The following is a 5,589-nucleotide window of genomic DNA, read 5'->3' on the forward strand; positions in this document are numbered from 1 at the left end:
CACGACATAGGAGATGGCTTGGTGGGGAGTTTTGTGCAAAAATGAAATTCGTTGTTTTTGAGATGTGAGGGTTGGAATGGCCTAGAAATGTCCCCAAATGAATACCATGAAAGTCTTGGTGCACGAAAGTTTTGAGTTCGGAGGGTTTTGGACATGGCCAAGGTTGGCAGTGCACCACGGCATAGCTAGAAGGCTTGTTGGGGAGATTTGTGAAAAAATGAAATTCGTGGTTTTTGAGATGTGAGGGTTGGAAAGGCCTAGAAATGTCCCCGAATGAATACCATGAAAGTCTTGGTGCACAAAAGTTTTGAGTTGGTTGGGTTTTTCACATGGCCATGGTTGTCGGTGCACCACGGCATAGGTAGATGGCTTGGTGGGGAGTTTTGTGAAAAAATGAAATTCGTGGTTTTTGAGATGTGAGGGTTGGAAAGGCCTAGAAATGTCCCCAAATGAATACCATGAAAGTCTTGGTGCACAAAAGTTTTGAGTTGGTTGGGTTTTGCACATGGCCAAGGTTGGCGGTGCACCACGGCATAGCTAGATGGCTTGGTGGGGAGTTTTGTGAAAAAATGAAATTCATGGTTTTTGAGATGTGAGGGTTGGAATGGGCTAGAAATGTCCCCAAATGAATACCATGAAAGTCTTGGTGCACGAAAGTTTTGAGTTCGGAGGGTTTTGGACATGGCCAAGGTTGGCAGTGCACCACGGCATAACTAGAAGGCTTGTTGGGGAGATTTGTGAAAAAATGAAATTCGTGGTTTTTGAGATGTGAGGGTTGGAAAGGCATAGAAATGTCCCCAAATGAATACCATGAAAGTCTTGGTGCACAAAAGTTTTGAGTTGGTTGGGTTTTTCACATGGCCATGGTTGTCGGTACACCACGGCATAGCTAGATGGCTTGGTGGGGAGTTTTGTGAAAAAATGAAATTCATGGTTTTTGAGATGTGAGGGTTGGAATGGCCTAGAAATGTCCCCAAATGAATACCATGAAAGTCTTGGTGCACGAAAGTTTTGAGTTCGGAGGGTTTTGGACATGGCCAAGGTTGGCAGTGCACCACGGCAAAGCTAGAAGGCTTGTTGGGGAGATTTGTGAAAAAATGAAATTCGTGGTTTTTGAGATGTGAGGGTTGGAAAGGCCTAGAAATGTCCCCAAATGAATACCATGAAAGTCTTGGTGCACGAAAGTTTTGAGTTGGTTGGGTTTTTCACATGGCCATGGTTGTCAGTGCACCACGGCAAAGGTAGATGGCTTGGTGGGGAGTTTTGTGAAAAAATGAAATTCGTGGTTTTTGAGATGTGAGGGTTGGAAAGGCCTAGAAATGTCCCCAAATGAATACCATGAAAGTCTTGGTGCACAAAAGTTTTGAGTTGGTTGGGTTTTGCACATGGCCAAGGTTGGCGGTGCACCACGGCATAGCTAGATGGCTTGGTGGGGAGTTTTGTGAAAAAATGAAATTCATGGTTTTTGAGATATGAGGGTTGGAATGGCCTAGAAATGTCCCCAAATGAATACCATGAAAGTCTTGGTGCACGAAAGTTTTGAGTTCGGAGGGTTTTGGACATAGCCAAGGTTGGCAGTGCACCACGGCATAGCTAGAAGGCTTGTTGGGGAGATTTGTGAAAAAATGAAATTCGTGGTTTTTGAGATGTGAGGGTTGGAAAGGCCTAGAAATGTCCCCAAATGAATACCATGAAAGTCTTGGTGCACAAAAGTTTTGAGTTGGTTGGGTTTTTCACATGGCCATGGTTGTCGGTGCACCACGGCATAGGAGATGGCTTGGTGGGGAGTTTTGTGCAAAAATGAAATTCGTTGTTTTTGAGATGTGAGGGTTGGAAAGGCCTAGAAATGTCCCCAAATGAATACCATGAAAGTCTTGGTGCACGAAAGTTTTGAGTTCGGAGGGTTTTGCTCATGGCCTAGGTTGGCGGTGCACCACGGCATAGCTAGAAAGGCTTGGTGGGGAGATTTGTGAAAAAATGAAATTCGTGGTTTTTGAGATGTGAGGGTTGGAAAGGCCTAGAAATGTCCCCAAATGAATACCATGAAAGTCTTGGTGCACAAAAGTTTTGAGTTGGTTGGGTTTTGCACATGGCCAAGGTTGGCGGTGCACCACGGCATACCTAGATGGCTTGGTGAGGAGTTTTGTGAAAAAATGAAATTCATGGTTTTTGAGATGTGAGGGTTGGAATGGCCTAGAAATGTCCCCAAATGAATACCATGAAAGTCTTGGTGCACGAAAGTTTTGAGTTCGGAGGGTTTTGGACATGGCCAAGGTTGGCAGTGCACCACGGCATAGCTAGAAGGCTTGTTGGGGAGATTTGTGAAAAAATGAAATTCGTGGTTTTTGAGATGTGAGGGTTGGAAAGGCCTAGAAATGTCCCCAAATGAATACCATGAAAGTCTTGGTGCACGAAAGTTTTGAGTTGGTTGGGTTTTTCACATGGCCATGGTTGTCAGTGCACCACGGCAAAGGTAGATGGCTTGGTGGGGAGTTTTGTGAAAAAATGAAATTCGTGGTTTTTGAGATGTGAGGGTTGGAAAGGCCTAGAAATGTCCCCAAATGAATACCATGAAAGTCTTGGTGCACAAAAGTTTTGAGTTGGTTGGGTTTTGCACATGGCCAAGGTTGGCGGTGCACCACGGCATAGCTAGATGGCTTGGTGGGGAGTTTTGTGAAAAAATGAAATTCATGGTTTTTGAGATATGAGGGTTGGAATGGCCTAGAAATGTCCCCAAATGAATACCATGAAAGTCTTGGTGCACGAAAGTTTTGAGTTCGGAGGGTTTTGGACATGGCCAAGGTTGGCGGTGCACCACGGCATAGCTAGAAGGCTTGTTGGGGAGATTTGTGAAAAAATGAAATTCGTGGTTTTTGAGATGTGAGGGTTGGAAAGGCCTAGAAATGTCCCCAAATGAATACCATGAAAGTCTTGGTGCACAAAAGTTTTGAGTTAGTTGGGTTTTTCACATGGCCATGGTTGTCGGTGCACCACGGCATAGGAGATGGCTTGGTGGGGAGTTTTGTGCAAAAATGAAATTCGTTGTTTTTGAGATGTGAGGGTTGGAAAGGCCTAGAAATGTCCCCAAATGAATACCATGAAAGTCTTGGTGCACGAAAGTTTTGAGTTCGGAGGGTTTTGCTCATGGCCTAGGTTGGCGGTGCACCACGGCATAGCTAGAAAGGCTTGGTGGGGAGATTTGTGAAAAAATGAAATTCGTGGTTTTTGAGATGTGAGGGTTGGAAAGGCCTAGAAATGTCCCCAAATGAATACCATGAAAGTCTTGGTGCACAAAAGTTTTGAGTTGGTTGGGTTTTGCACATGGCCAAGGTTGGCGGTGCACCACGGCATACCTAGATGGCTTGGTGAGGAGTTTTGTGAAAAAATGAAATTCATGGTTTTTGAGATGTGAGGGTTGGAATGGCCTAGAAATGTCCCCAAATGAATACCATGAAAGTCTTGGTGCACGAAAGTTTTGAGTTCGGAGGGTTTTGGACATGGCCAAGGTTGGCAGTGCACCACGGCATAGCTAGAAGGCTTGTTGGGGAGATTTGTGAAAAAATGAAATTCGTGGTTTTTGAGATGTGAGGGTTGGAAAGGCCTAGAAATGTCCCCAAATGAATACCATGAAAGTCTTGGTGCACGAAAGTTTTGAGTTGGTTGGGTTTTTCACATGGCCATGGTTGTCGGTGCACCACGGCATAGGTAGATGGCTTGGTGGGGAGTTTTGTGAAAAAATGAAATTCGTGGTTTTTGAGATGTGAGGGTTGGAAAGGCCTAGAAATGTCCCCAAATGAATACCATGAAAGTCTTGGTGCACAAAAGTTTTGAGTTGGTTGGGTTTTGCACATGGCCAAGGTTGGCGGTGCACCACGGCATAGCTAGATGGCTTGGTGGGGAGTTTTGTGAAAAAATGAAATTCATGGTTTTTGAGATGTGAGGGTTAGAATGGCCTAGAAATGTCCCCAAATGAATACCATGAAAGTCTTGGTGCACGAAAGTTTTGAGTTCGGAGGGTTTTGGACATGGCCAAGGTTGGCGGTGCACCACGGCATAGCTAGAAGGCTTGTTGGGGAGATTTGTGAAAAAATGAAATTCGTGGTTTTTGAGATGTGAGGGTTGGAAAGGCCTAGAAATGTCTCCAAATGAATACCATGAAAGTCTTGGTGCACAAAAGTTTTGAGTTGGTTGGGTTTTTCACATGGCCATGGTTGTCGGTGCACCACGGCATAGGTAGATGGCTTGGTGGGGAGTTTTGTGAAAAAATGAAATTCATGGTTTTTGAGATATGAGGGTTGGAATGGCCTAGAAATGTCCCCAAATGAATACCATGAAAGTCTTGGTGCACGAAAGTTTTGAGTTCGGAGGGTTTTGGACATAGCCAAGGTTGGCAGTGCACCACGGCATAGCTAGAAGGCTTGTTGGGGAGATTTGTGAAAAAATGAAATTCGTGGTTTTTGAGATGTGAGGGTTGGAAAGGCCTAGAAATGTCCCCAAATGAATACCATGAAAGTCTTGGTGCACAAAAGTTTTGAGTTGGTTGGGTTTTTCACATGGCCATGGTTGTCGGTGCACCACGGCATAGGAGATGGCTTGGTGGGGAGTTTTGTGCAAAAATGAAATTCGTTGTTTTTGAGATGTGAGGGTTGGAAAGGCCTAGAAATGTCCCCAAATGAATACCATGAAAGTCTTGGTGCACGAAAGTTTTGAGTTCGGAGGGTTTTGCTCATGGCCTAGGTTGGCGGTGCACCACGGCATAGCTAGAAAGGCTTGTTGGGGAGATTTGTGAAAAAATGAAATTCGTGGTTTTTGAGATGTGAGGGTTGGAAAGGCCTAGAAATGTCCCCAAATGAATACCATGAAAGTCTTGGTGCACGAAAGTTTTGAGTTGGTTGGGTTTTTCACATGGCCATGGTTGTCGGTGCACCACGGCATAGGTAGATGGCTTGGTGGGGAGTTTTGTGAAAAAATGAAATTCGTGGTTTTTGAGATGTGAGGGTTGGAAAGGCCTAGAAATGTCCCCAAATGAATACCATGAAAGTCTTGGTGCACGAAAGTTTTGAGTTGGTTGGGTTTTTCACATGGCCATGGTTGTCGGTGCACCACGGCATAGGTAGATGGCTTGGTGGGGAGTTTTGTGAAAAAATGAAATTCATAGTTTTTGAGATATGAGGGTTGGAATGGCCTAGAAATGTCCCCAAATGAATACCATGAAAGTCTTGGTGCACGAAAGTTTTGAGTTCGGAGGGTTTTGGACATGGCCAAGGTTGGCGGTGCACCACTGCATAGCTAGAAGGCTTGGGGAGATTTGTGAAAAAATGAAATTCGTGGTTTATGAGATGTGAGGGTTGGAAAGGCCTAGAAATGTCCCCAAATGAATACCATGAAAGTCTTGGTGCACAAAAGTTTTGAGTTGGTTGGGTTTTTCACTTGGCCATGGTTGTCGGTGCACCACGGCATAGGTAGATGGCTTGGTGGGGAGTTTTGTGAAAAAATGAAATTCGTGGTTTTTGAGATGTGAGGGTTGGAAAGGCCTAGAAATGTCCCCAAATGAATACCATGAAAGTCTTGGTGCACAAAAGTTTTGAG

The sequence above is a fragment of the Vigna unguiculata genome, chromosome 10 (assembly GCF_037176805.1).
Source record: "Vigna unguiculata cultivar grain cowpea cultivar isolate G323 ecotype 2 chromosome 10, ASM3717680v1, whole genome shotgun sequence".
Lineage (NCBI taxonomy): Eukaryota > Viridiplantae > Streptophyta > Magnoliopsida > Fabales > Fabaceae > Vigna > Vigna unguiculata.